Source organism: Salmo trutta, chromosome 18 (genome assembly GCF_901001165.1).
Source record: "Salmo trutta chromosome 18, fSalTru1.1, whole genome shotgun sequence".
NCBI lineage: Eukaryota > Metazoa > Chordata > Actinopteri > Salmoniformes > Salmonidae > Salmo > Salmo trutta.
This window is the reverse complement of record NC_042974.1, coordinates 43813467-43825743: the sequence shown is the minus strand read 5'-3', so window position 1 is coordinate 43825743 and position 12277 is coordinate 43813467.

The window sequence follows — 12277 nt, the reverse complement described above, 5'->3', positions numbered from 1 at the left end:
ATTTTATTTGTCCCATGCTTCGTAAATAACAGGTGTAGACTAACAGTTAAATGTTTAGTTATGGGTCCTTCCCAACAATGCAGAGAGAAAAATATAGAATAATAATTAAACGAGGAATACATACACAATGAGTAAAGATAACACAGAGTTTCTAAACCCAGAGGTGCAACATTGCAAGACTTCAGGAAATGCTTGCGAAGCAGACCAAACAGACCAGGCCAGGATCAAATCAAATCAAATTTGATTAGCCACATACACATGGTTCAAATCAAATCAAATCCAAAAATAAATCATCACTTGCGCCGAATACAACAGGCGTAGACCTTACAGTGAAATGCGTACTTACAAGCCCCTAACCAACAATGCAGTTTAAAAATACAAATAAGAATAATAAATTAAATAAATGAAAGAAACAAGTAGTTAAAGAGCAGCAGTAAAATAAAAATAGCGAAACTAAATGCAGGGGGTACCGGTACATAGTCAATGTGCGGGGGCACCGGTTAGTCGAGGTAATTGAGGTAATATGTACATGTAGGTAGAATTATTAAAGTGACTATGCATAGATAATAACAGAGAGTAGCAGCGGAGTAAAAGGGGAGGGGGCAATGCAAATAGTCTGGGTAGCCATTTGATTAGATGTTCAGAAGTCTTATGGCTTGGGGGTAGAAGCTGTTTAGAAGCCTCTTGGACCGAGACTTGGCGCTCCAGTACCGCTTGCCGTGCGGTAGCAGAGAGAAGAGTCTATGACTAGGGTGGCTGGAGTCTTTGACAATTTTTAGGGCCTTCCTCTGACACCACCTGGTATAGAGGTCCTGGATGTCAGGAAGCTTGGCTCCAGTGATGTACTGGGCCGTACACACTACCCTCTGTAGTGCCTTGTGATCGGAGGCCAAGCAGTTGCCATACCAGGCAGTGATGCAACAAGTAAGGATGCTCTCGATGGTGCAGCTTTAGAACCTTTTGAGGATCTGAGGACCCATGCCAAATCTTTTCAATCTCCTGAGGGGCAATAGGTTTTCTTGTGCCCTCTTCACAACTGTCTTGGTGTGCTTAGACCATATTAGTTTGTTGGTGATGTGGACACCAAGGAACTGGAAGCTCTCAACCTGCTCCCCTACAGCCCCGTCGATGAGAATGGGGGCATGCTTGGTCCTCCTTTTCCTGTAGTCAACAATCATCTCCTTTGTCTTGATCACACTGAGGGAGAGGTTGCTGTCCTGGCACCACATGGCCAGCTCTCTGACCTCCTCCCTATAGGCTGTCTCTTCATTGTCGGTGATCAGGCCTACCACTGTTGTCTCATCTGCAAACTTAATGACGGTGTTGGAGTCGTGCCTGGCTGTGCAGTCATGGGTGAACAGGGAGTACAGGAGGGGACTGAGCACGCACCCATGAGGGGCCCCTGTGTTGAGGATCAGCGTGACGGATGTGTTGTTACCTACCCTTACCACCTGGGGGCGGCCCATTAGGAAGTCCAGGATCCAGTTGCAGAGGGAGGTGTTTAGGCTCAGGGTGCTTAGCTTATTGATGAGCTTTAGGGCACTATGGTTTGAACGCTGAACTGTAGTCAATGAATAGCATTCTCACGTAGGTGTTCCTTTTGTCCAGGTGGGAAAGGGCAGTGTGGAGTGCAATGGAGATTGCATCTGTTAAGGTGGTATGCAAGTTGGAGTGGGTCTAGGGTTTCTGGGATAATGGTGTTGACATGAGCCATGACCAGCCTTTCAAAGCATTTCATGGCTACAGATGTGAGTGCTACGAGTCGGTAGTCATATAGGCAGATTACCTTAGTGTTCTTGGGCACAGGGACTATGGTGATCTGCTTGAAACATGTTGGTATTACAGACTCAGACAGGGAGAGGTTGAAAATGTCAGTGAAGACACTTACCAGTTGGTCAGCGCATGCTCGGAGTACACATCCCGGTAATCCGTCTGGCCCTGCGGCCTTGTGAATGTTGACCTGTTTAAAGGTCTTACTCACATCTATGGAGAGCGTGATCACACAGTCTTCCAGAACAGCTGATGCTCTTATGCATGTTTCAGTGTTACTTGCCTCGAAGCGAGCATAGAAGTAATTTAGCTCGTCTGGTAGACTTGTGTCACCGGGCAGCTCGCGGCTGTGCTTCCCTTTGTAGTCTGTAAGAGTTTGCAAGCCATGCCACATCCAACGAGAGTCGGAGCCGGTGTAGTACGAGTCGATCTTAGTCCTGTATTGACACTTTGCCTGTTTGATGCTTTGTCGCAGGGCATAGCGGGATTTCTTACACGCTTCCGGGTTTGAGTCCCGCTCCTTGAAAGCGGCAGCTCTACCTTTTAGCTCAGTGCGATTGTAATCCGTGGCTTCTGGTTTGGGTATGTACGTACAGTCACTGTGGGGACGATGTCTTCGATGCACTTATTGATGAAGCCAGTGACTTATATGGTGTACTCCTCAATGCCATCGGAAGAATCCCAGAACATATTCCAGTCTGTGCTAGCAAAACAGTCCTGTAGTTTATCATCTCCTTCATCTGACCACTTTTTTATAGACCGAGTCACTGGTGCTTTCTGCTTTAATTTTTGCTTGTAAACAGGAATCAGGAGGATAGAATTATGGTCAGATTTGCCAAATGGAGGGCGAGCTTTGTACGTGTCTCTGTGTGTGGAGAGGTCTAGAGGTCTAGGGTGATCTAGAGTTTTTTCCCCTCTGGTTGCACATTTAACATGCTGATAGAAATTTGGTAAAACAGATTTAAGTTTCCCTGCATTAAAGTCCCCGGCCCCTAGGAGCGCCGCCTCTGGATGAACGTTTTCCTGTTTGCTTACGGTGGAATGAGTGCGGTCTTAGTGCCAGCATCGGTCTGTGGTGGTATGTAGACAGCTATGAAAAATACAGATAAACTCTCTAGGTAGATAGTGTGGTCTACAGCTTATCATGAGATACTCTACCTCAGGTGAGCAAAACCTTGAACTTCCTTAGATTTTGTGCACCAGGAAGGTCAATGACGACCAGCCAACAGCACTGTAGAGATCACAATGATGTGTTAGATGTTTCTGATTTGTAATGAACCTGAGGGATGCATGATACACTGAATCAAGTGCTCTCAGGGTAGTGGGTGAGGCCTGCATATATATAACATCACTAAAATCTAAAACCGTACCAGCTCCTTCCTGGCCTCAAAAGAAAAACAAGCCTTATGCCGGTAATAAAATCCTATTTTCAGCTTGAACTTCCTTATCAAGTTCTCTACATGCACAGTGAAGCTCAGCTTATCATCAACCCACACACCCAAATATTTGTACACTTTAACTTGCTCTATAGTATGTCCAGCCAATGTAGCAATGACATGATTTGTAACATGCCTGGCATTTGAAAATACCATGCATTTTGTTTTACCTGAATTTAGAATCAGCTTTAAGTCATACAGATTCTGTTGTATGATGTTAAATGCTCTTTGGGCATTTTCAAAAGCTAAAGATAAACTACCACCACTTGAATAAAGAACAGTATGATCTGCATAAAAATGAACATCCGCTGTTTCAATAAGATCCCCAATGTTGTTGATATACAAAATGAACAACAGTGGACCCAAAATAGAACCTTGCGGAACACCTGAGCACACCTCTATGGACTCAGATTTATATTACACATTGTGTATGATTTCATAGGTAATTTATAAACCAATCTAGAGCGTGACCAGTAATTCCACAACATTTTAACCTTTGCACTAACGCAGCATGGTCCACGGTGTCAAAAGCCTTCGACAAATCAATAAAAACAGACACACAATGTAACTTCTTATCAAGAGCACAGTGGATGTCATTTAAAACCTTCAATGTTGCTGAAACAGTGCTGTGGCTAGACCTAAAACCTGATTGCATTCCATTTAAGATGTTGTTTTCTTGGAAGTAGACCTATAGCTGCCTACTAACTAAGGACTCCAGTACCTTTGACAGTACAGAAAATTTTGATATGGGTTGATAGTTGTCAAGTAGCGAAGGATCTCCACCTTTCAGGAGAGGCAGTACAAAAGCAGATTCCCATAACTTGGGTATTTCCTTAACATCAAGCATGATTTTAAAAATACATGTTAAGGGGGGAGCAATGATGTCTGCAGCTAGGTGTAGGAGGCGGGGGTCTAGTTCATCAGGGCCAGGGGATTTTTTTAATCCATTTCTTTCAGGGCTTTACACACTTCTGAAACAGAGAAGGATGAGAAGGACAACCTGGTGAAGGAGTGCACAGCGGTGTCAGGTAAATTCATAGGGGGCTTAATTATACCTTTGACCTTTTCAAATAAACTGCCTGCATCTAAAAAATGCTGATTCAAGGCTTTCAGAATGGAGGTTCTCTCAGTTACAATCTGTGCATCGACCAACAATTGTTTGGGAAGCTGTGTATCTTTTTTGCACTCCAAACCCTTCACTACTTGCCAAAACTTGGATGGATTATTTACATTTTGTGAAGTAGATTTCAGGTAGTGGTCTGCTTTCAATTTACGGATCATAGCAACACCCATATTTCAAAGATGTTTAAAAGCCTTCCAATCATCTGCCAAACCAGTCCCTCTTGCTTTAGCCCACATAGCATTTCGTTCCCTTATGATTTTTGTAAGTTCCTTAGTAAACCAAGGGTTCTCTCTGCCCTTAATCCTGAATTTTTTTAAAGGGGCATGCCTATAGCATACATCCTGGAATGCGTTGTGGAAGTAAGAAAAGGCTAGTTCAACGTCAGGGATTAATTCCATTCTATTCCATTCAATGCTAGATACATCATGTAAAAAACCTTGAATATCAAACCGCTTCCAGTTTCTTTTCGTAATAACACGTGGAGATTTCTTAGGAATTTTACCATCTCTCACACAGGCAATAGCACAGTGATCACTTATGTCATTTGCAAAAATACCAGAAGCATTAAAAAGATGAGGAGTATTGGTTAAGATCAAATCAATCAAAGAGGATTTCAGAAGATATTTTATATTCAACTTAGTTACACTGTTGACAATCTGAGTGAGATTGTAGGTATTGCACAGAATTTTGAGTTGATCAGAGCTAGATGTTAGCCAGTCCTGATTCAGATCACCCATCAGGACAAACTCAGAATTGACATTCTGTGATAACAATTTGAAAATACAATCCAGAGAGTCAACAGTAGCAGATGGAGGTCTATCACAACAAGATACAACAATATTTAAAGATAAGCCAAGGTTTAGGTTCAAAGACAGATATTCAAATTGCTTAGGTTTAGTAACAGAAGTCAGAACGACCACCGAGAACATGTCTTTTACATATACGTACAGCAACACCACCACCCTTAGATTTACGATCTGTACGAAACACATTGTAACCATTTATGCCAATATTTTTGTCAGTAATAGATTTTTTAAGCCAGGTTTCAGAAAGCATAAATACATCAGGGTCGGCAGTTTTTATCCATATATTCACAAAATCAAGCTTCGGCAGAAGACTGCTTACATTTATATGCAAAGACTTCAGGCCACTCTGACTACTTAATTCGGCAGGGGTAAGAATGTCAGGACCTGGATTAGACTGGACATTTCCAGACAATAGAAGCAGCACGATAATGGCAAGTCTAGATCGAAGGGTTACAACATTTGGATTTACAGACAGCACTTGAACGAGAATCCATAGTCACCAGAGTCTTTTACGCCACATATTTCAGGAGATGTGTAAAGTCCAGAGACATGGTTAAGTACCAAGAGAACAGTCCTGACATGTGAGCGCAAGAGTCCGATTTCTCCCATATTGTTTGGGAGAAATGTGCATAGTTCTCATGTGCATTTCCGGAGGAAGCGTGGGGTTTCTCACAATACTCGAGGGAGAAACAATCATATATTTCCTCATTCACAGTGCAACGGGCTCTAAAAGTATCGCCAACATTGTAAAAGCCAAGGGTAGACATCAGCAAAATGAACAACAGCATCATGTTTGTTAAATGCCCTAAAAGTCACTAATCAAATAGTTCAACCGCTGATCAATAAAAAGTCAGCGATGTATGCGTGTGATGTAGGCGAACAAAGGTCCGGAGAGAGAGAGAAAGTGGCGAGGGCACCTGTACAAGAATGGGAGAGACAGACCAGGACAGGCAGGGAGCAGGCAGACAGGCAGAGAGATCAGTTCTCTGGCAAACAGCACACATGGATCGCACTGTATCAACGACAACAAATAGCCTCCATCATGGAGGTGCTAGCGAATGCAGCCGCAGCAGAGATCTGCAAACTCGCAGACGATGACCACGCACTGGCCCGTCCGGGTATCAGCCTACTCAGTGACATCCACGGTCCCAGCCACAAAACCCTGCAGCTTGATAGGCAGGGTTTATTTGATCGCCTACGAATTCTCAGAAGGCAGCCCGACCTCCGTCCTCTTTTTCTCCGTCTTCTCTTCGCGCAAATGACGGGAATTTGGGCCTGTTCCCGGGAAGCAGGTTGTCCTTCACGTCGGGCTCATTGGACTCGTTAAAGGAAAAAAATATTCTGCCAGTTCGTGGTGACTAATTACTGTTCTGATGTCCAGAAGTGATTTTCTGTCATAAGAGACGGTAGCAGAAACATAATGTACAGAATTATTTTTTATTTTTTTTAAACAACGCAAAAAAACAAACAAAAAAACACAGTTGGTTAGGAGCACATAAAACATCAGCCATCTTGTCCGGTGCCTTGATACATGGTTAGCAGATGTTATTACGAGTGTAGCGAAATGCTTGTGCTTCTAGTTCCGACAGTACAGTAATATCTAACAAGTAATCTAACAATTCCACAACAACTACCTAATACACACAAATCTAAGTAAAGAGGTGGAATAAGAATATATACATTTAAATATATGGATGAGCGATGACCGAGTGGAATAGGCAAGATGCAATAGATGGTATAAAAATACAGTATATACATATGGGATGAGTAATGCAAGATATGTAAACATTATTAAAGTGGCATTATTAAAGTGACTGGTGATCTATTTATTAAAGTGGCCAATTTATTTCAAGTATGTATGTAGGCAGCCTATCTATGTTAGTGACGGCTGTTTAACAGTCTGATGGCCTTGAGATAGAAGCTATTTTTCAGTCTCTCGGTCCCAGCTTTGATGCACCTGTACTGACCTCACCTTCTGGATGATAGCGGGGTGAACAGGCAGTGGCTCGGGTGGTTGTTGTCCTTGATAATCCTTTTGACCTTCCTGTGACCACGGGTGCAGTAGGTGTCCTGGAGGGCAGGTAGTTTGCCCCTGGTGAAGCATTGTCCAGACCGCATCACCCTCTAGTGAGCCCTGCGGTTGTGGGCTGTGCAGTTGCCGTACCAGGCGGAGATACAGCCCGACAGGATGCTCTCAATTGTGCATCTGTAAAAAATGGTGAGGGTTTTAGGTGACACACCACATTTCTTCAGCCTCCTGAGGTTGAAGAGGTGCTGTTGTGCCTTCTTCACCATACTTTCTATGGGGGTGGACCATTTCAGTTTGTCCGTGATGTGTACGCCAAGGAACTGAAAACTTTCCCCCTTCTCCACTACTGTCCCGTCAATGTGGATAGGGGTGTGCTCCCTCTGGTGTTTCCTGAAGTCCACGATCATCTCCTTTGTTTTGTTGACGTTGAGTGAGAGGTTGTTTTCCTGACACCACACTCCTAGTGCCCTGACTTCCTCCTTATAGGCTGTCTCGTAGTTGTTGGTGATCAAGCCCACTACTGTTGTGTCGTCTGCAAACTTGATGATTGAGTTGGAGGCGTGCATGGCCACACAGTCATGGGTGAGCAGGGAGTACAGGAGGGGGCTGAGCACCCACCCTTGTGGGGCCCAGGTGTTGAGGATCAGCGAAGTGGAGATGGGCCGCCCCAAGTGGAGATGTTGTTACCTACCTTCACCACCTGGGGGCGGCCCATAAGGAAGTCCAGGACCCAATCGCACAGGGTTGAGACCCAGGGCCTCAAGCTTAATGATGAGCTTGGAGGGTACTATGGAGTTGAATGCTGAGCTGTAGCCAATGAACAGCATTCTTACATAGGTATTCCTCTTGTCCAGATGGATAGGGCAGTGTTCAGTGTGATGGCGATTGCATCGTCTGTGGACCTATTGGGGTGGTATGCAAATTTAAGGGTGGCAGGTAAGGTGGAGGTGATAAGATCCTTGACTAGTCTCTCAAAGCACTTCATGATGACAGAAGTGAGTGCTATGGGGTGACAGTCATTTAGTTCAGTTACCTTTGCGTTCTTGGGTACAGGAAGAATGGTGGCCATCTTGAACCATGTGGGGACAGCGGAATGGGATAGGGAGAGATTGAATATGTCCGTAATATGTCCATATTCACACCAGCCAGCTGGTCTGCGCAAGCTCTGAAGATGCGGCTAGGGATGCCGTCTGGGCCAGCAGCCTTGCGATGGTTAACTCGTTTAAATATCTTACTCACGTCGGCCACGGAGAAGGAGGTAGCTGGACGCAAGACGTCGGTGACCGTGACATGGCTGATTTACTTTTTGTAGTCCGATATTGCCTGTAGACCCTGCCACATACTTCTCATGTCTGAGCCGTTGAATTGTGACTCCACTTTGTCCCTATACCGATTTGGGGTTTAAGAAGTCAATGAGAGAAGTGAAAAATTCTTCCTTAGTTGTTAATTTTCTCTTCAGTAATTTAACACAACAACTTCATGAAAATGACAAACTGACATGTTTGAATTTTCTTCAAAAACAACTTTATCTGGAAGGATTGCCTTTGATTTGATGGCCTGCGTATGCGCAGATCAACGCAGGCAACCATTAGACCTGATGAAGTGTTTCTGCACGTGAGCTTAGCTTGCCAACTTCACCATTACATCCCCTACAAGCGTGATTGTTGTTGGAGAAGCAGTTTCTGCCTATCTTCATATTGTATGGTCTTTGATGATAGCTTGGCTATATACACGGGGTACCTGTACCGAGTCGATGTGCAGGGTACGAGGTAATTAAGGTAAATATGAACATATAGGTAGGGGTAAAGTGACTAGGCAACAGGATAGATACTAAACAGTTACAGCAGCGTTTTATTTTTATTTTATTTCACCTTTATTTAACCAGGTAGGCTAGTTGAGAACAAGTTCTCATTTACAACTGCGACCTGGCCAAGATAAAGTAAAGCAGTTCGACACATCAACAACACAGAGTTTCACATGGAATAAACAAACATACAATCAATACAGTAGAAAAATCTATATACAGCATGTGCAAATGAGGTAGGATAAGAGAGGTAAGGCAATAAATAGGCCATGGTGGTGAAGTAATTACAATATAGCAATTAAACACTGGAATGGTAGAAGGTGCAGAAGATGAATGTGCAAGTAGAGATACTGGGGTGCAAAGGAGCAAGATAAATAAATAAATACAGTATGGGGATGAGGTAGCTGGATGGGCTATTTACAGATGAGCTATGTACAGGTGCAGTGATCTGTGAGCTGCTCTGACAGCTGGTGCTTAAAACTAGTGAGAGAGGTAAGAGTCTCCAGCTCCAGCAGAGAACTGGAAGGAGAGGCGGCCGAAGGAAGAATTGGCTTTGGGGGTGACCAGTGAGATATACCTGCTGGAGCGCGTGCTACGGGTGGGTGCTGCTATGGTGACCAGTGAGCTGAGATAAGGCGGGGCTTTACCTAGCATAGACTTGTAGATGACCTGGAGCCAGTGGGCTTGGCGATGAGTATGGCCAGCCAACGAGAGCGTACAGGTCGCAGTGGTGGGTAGTATATGGGGCTTTGGTGACAAAACAGATGGAACTGTGGTAGACTGCATCCAATTTGTTGAGTAGAGTGTTGGAGGCTATTTTGTAAATGACATCGCCGAAGTCGAGGGTCGGTAGGATGGTCAGTTTTACGAGGGTATGTTTGGCAGCACGAGTGAAGGATACTTTGTAGTGAAATAGGAAGCCGATTCTATATTTAATTTTGGATTGGAGTCTGGAAGAAGAGTTTACAGTCTAACCAGACACCTAGGTATTTGTAGTTGTCCACATATTCTAAGTCAGAACCGTCCAGAGTAGTGATGCTGGACGGGCGGGCAGGTGCTGGCAGCGATCGGTTGAAGAGCATACATTTAGTTTTACTTGCATTTAAGAGCAGTTGGAGGCAACGGAAGGAGAGTTGTATGGCATTGAAGCTCATCTGGAGGTTAGTTAACACAGTGTCCAATGAAGGGCCAGAGGTATACAGAATGGTGTCGTTTGCATAGAGGTGGATCAAAGAATCACCAGCAGCAAGAGCGACATCATTGATGTATACAGAGAAGAGAGTCGGCCCGAGAATTGAACCCTGTGGCTCCCCCATAGAGACTGCCAGAGGTTCTGACAACAGGCCCTCCGATTTGACATACTGAACTCTATCAGAGAAGTAGTTGGTGAACCAGGCGAGGCAATCATTTGAGAAACCAAGGCTGTTGAGTCTGCCAATATGAATGTAGTGATTGACAGAGTCGAAAGCCTTGGCCAGGTCGATGAATATGGCTGCACAGTAATGTCTCTTATCGATGGCGGTTATGACCCATGACCAGCTCGGAAACCAGATTACATAGCGGAGAAGGTACGGTGGGATTCGAAATGGTCGGTAATCTGTTAATTAACTTGGCTTTCGAAGACCTTAGAAAGGCAGGGTAGAATAGATATAGGTCTGTAGCAGTTTGGGTCTAGAGTGTCTCCCCCTTTGAAGAGGGGGATGACCGCGGCAGCTTTCCAATCTTTGGAATCTCAGACGATACGAAAGAGAGGTTAAACAGGCTAGTAATAGGGGTTGCAACAATTTCGGCAGATCATTTTGTGAATGTGATAAGTCAAAATAGTTAATGCAAAGAGGGTCAATGCAGATAATCCGTGTAGCTCTTTGGTTAACTATTTAGTATTCTTATGGCTTGTGGGTAGAAGTTCAGGGTCGGGTCCTATTGGTTCCAGACTTGGTGCATTGGTACTGCTTGTTGTGCGATATCAGAGAGAACAGTCTCTGACTTGGGTGGCTGGAGTCTTTCAACATTTTTAGGGCCTTCCTCTGACACCGCCTGGTATAGAGGTCCTGGATGGCAGGGAGCTCAGCCCCAGTGATGTACTGGCCCGTACGCTCTACACTCTGTAGCGCCTTGCGGTCAGATGCTAAGCAGTTGCCAAACCAAGCGGTGATGCAGCCAGTCAAGATGCTCTCTATGGTCCAGCTTTAGAACTTTTTGAGGATCTGAGGGCCCATGCCAAATCTTTTCAGCCTCCTGAGGGGAAGAGGTGTTGTCTTGCCTTCTTTACGACTGTGTTGGTGTGTGTGGACCATGTTCATTTCTTAGTGATGTAGACCCCGAGGAACTTGAAGCTCTTGACCCGCTCCACTACAGCGGGTGGAGACCTCGATAACAGCATTTCCGGAAGTTAAATGTAACAACAAAACATTATTTATAAAAATATCTATATTGAATTATTATTGTGTATGTACTGATACCGCAGTTCATTTGTAAGAGTTTATCAATGAGTATGTTTACATGCACAGTAATAATTAGACATTAAACTGATTTTGAAAGTAGGCATTTTATTCAATAGTAATGTAAACACCATACTCTGTTTTTCTTAATCGGCGTAAAATCGAAATTGAGGTAAGCATAAAACACCTGCCTGGTTTTCTGATCTATTAGGACATGCGTTCCAGCGGTGCATGTGCTAGCAGCAACCGAGCGAGCCTCCCTCTTTAGCACGAGTGAAATTAGTTCAGAACAACTGAATGTATGCGTTTTATAACGTTTCTATGCGAAAACTACTTCTATGTCTGATCTCGGAATCAAATATTCTTCCCAAAAATAACATGGTCGCTGTGGTAGAACATTAATTTCAGTTGATTATTTTCTGCATTCATCAAAGTGCCATCAGGTAGCCTGATTTCAGATGTGTCCATGGAAACAGAATTATTCGGGAAAGCATGTAAACATTTTAATCAAACTATTATATTAATCGGACTATCCACCAAGGGCGTAACTTTGGTTTTAGAAGTGGGGGGGACATAATTATTATTATTTATTTTTTATCCAGTCGGATAAACACTCCAAACAGCCTTCCCGACCAGGACAAAAATGCAATTTTAGAATGTGGGAGGTACATGTCCCTCCTGTCCCCAGTGAAAGTTGTGCCCCTGCTATCCACAATAATAGCATTATTGTGTGCATGTAACCATAGGTTTTTTGCAAACCAGCTTAATATAAGTCAGGTCTCCAACCCATTCTACTGTACATTTTCTTCAATATGGGAGATATCATAATATCTTCTATCTTGATAACATATGAATCCACTAAAACTAT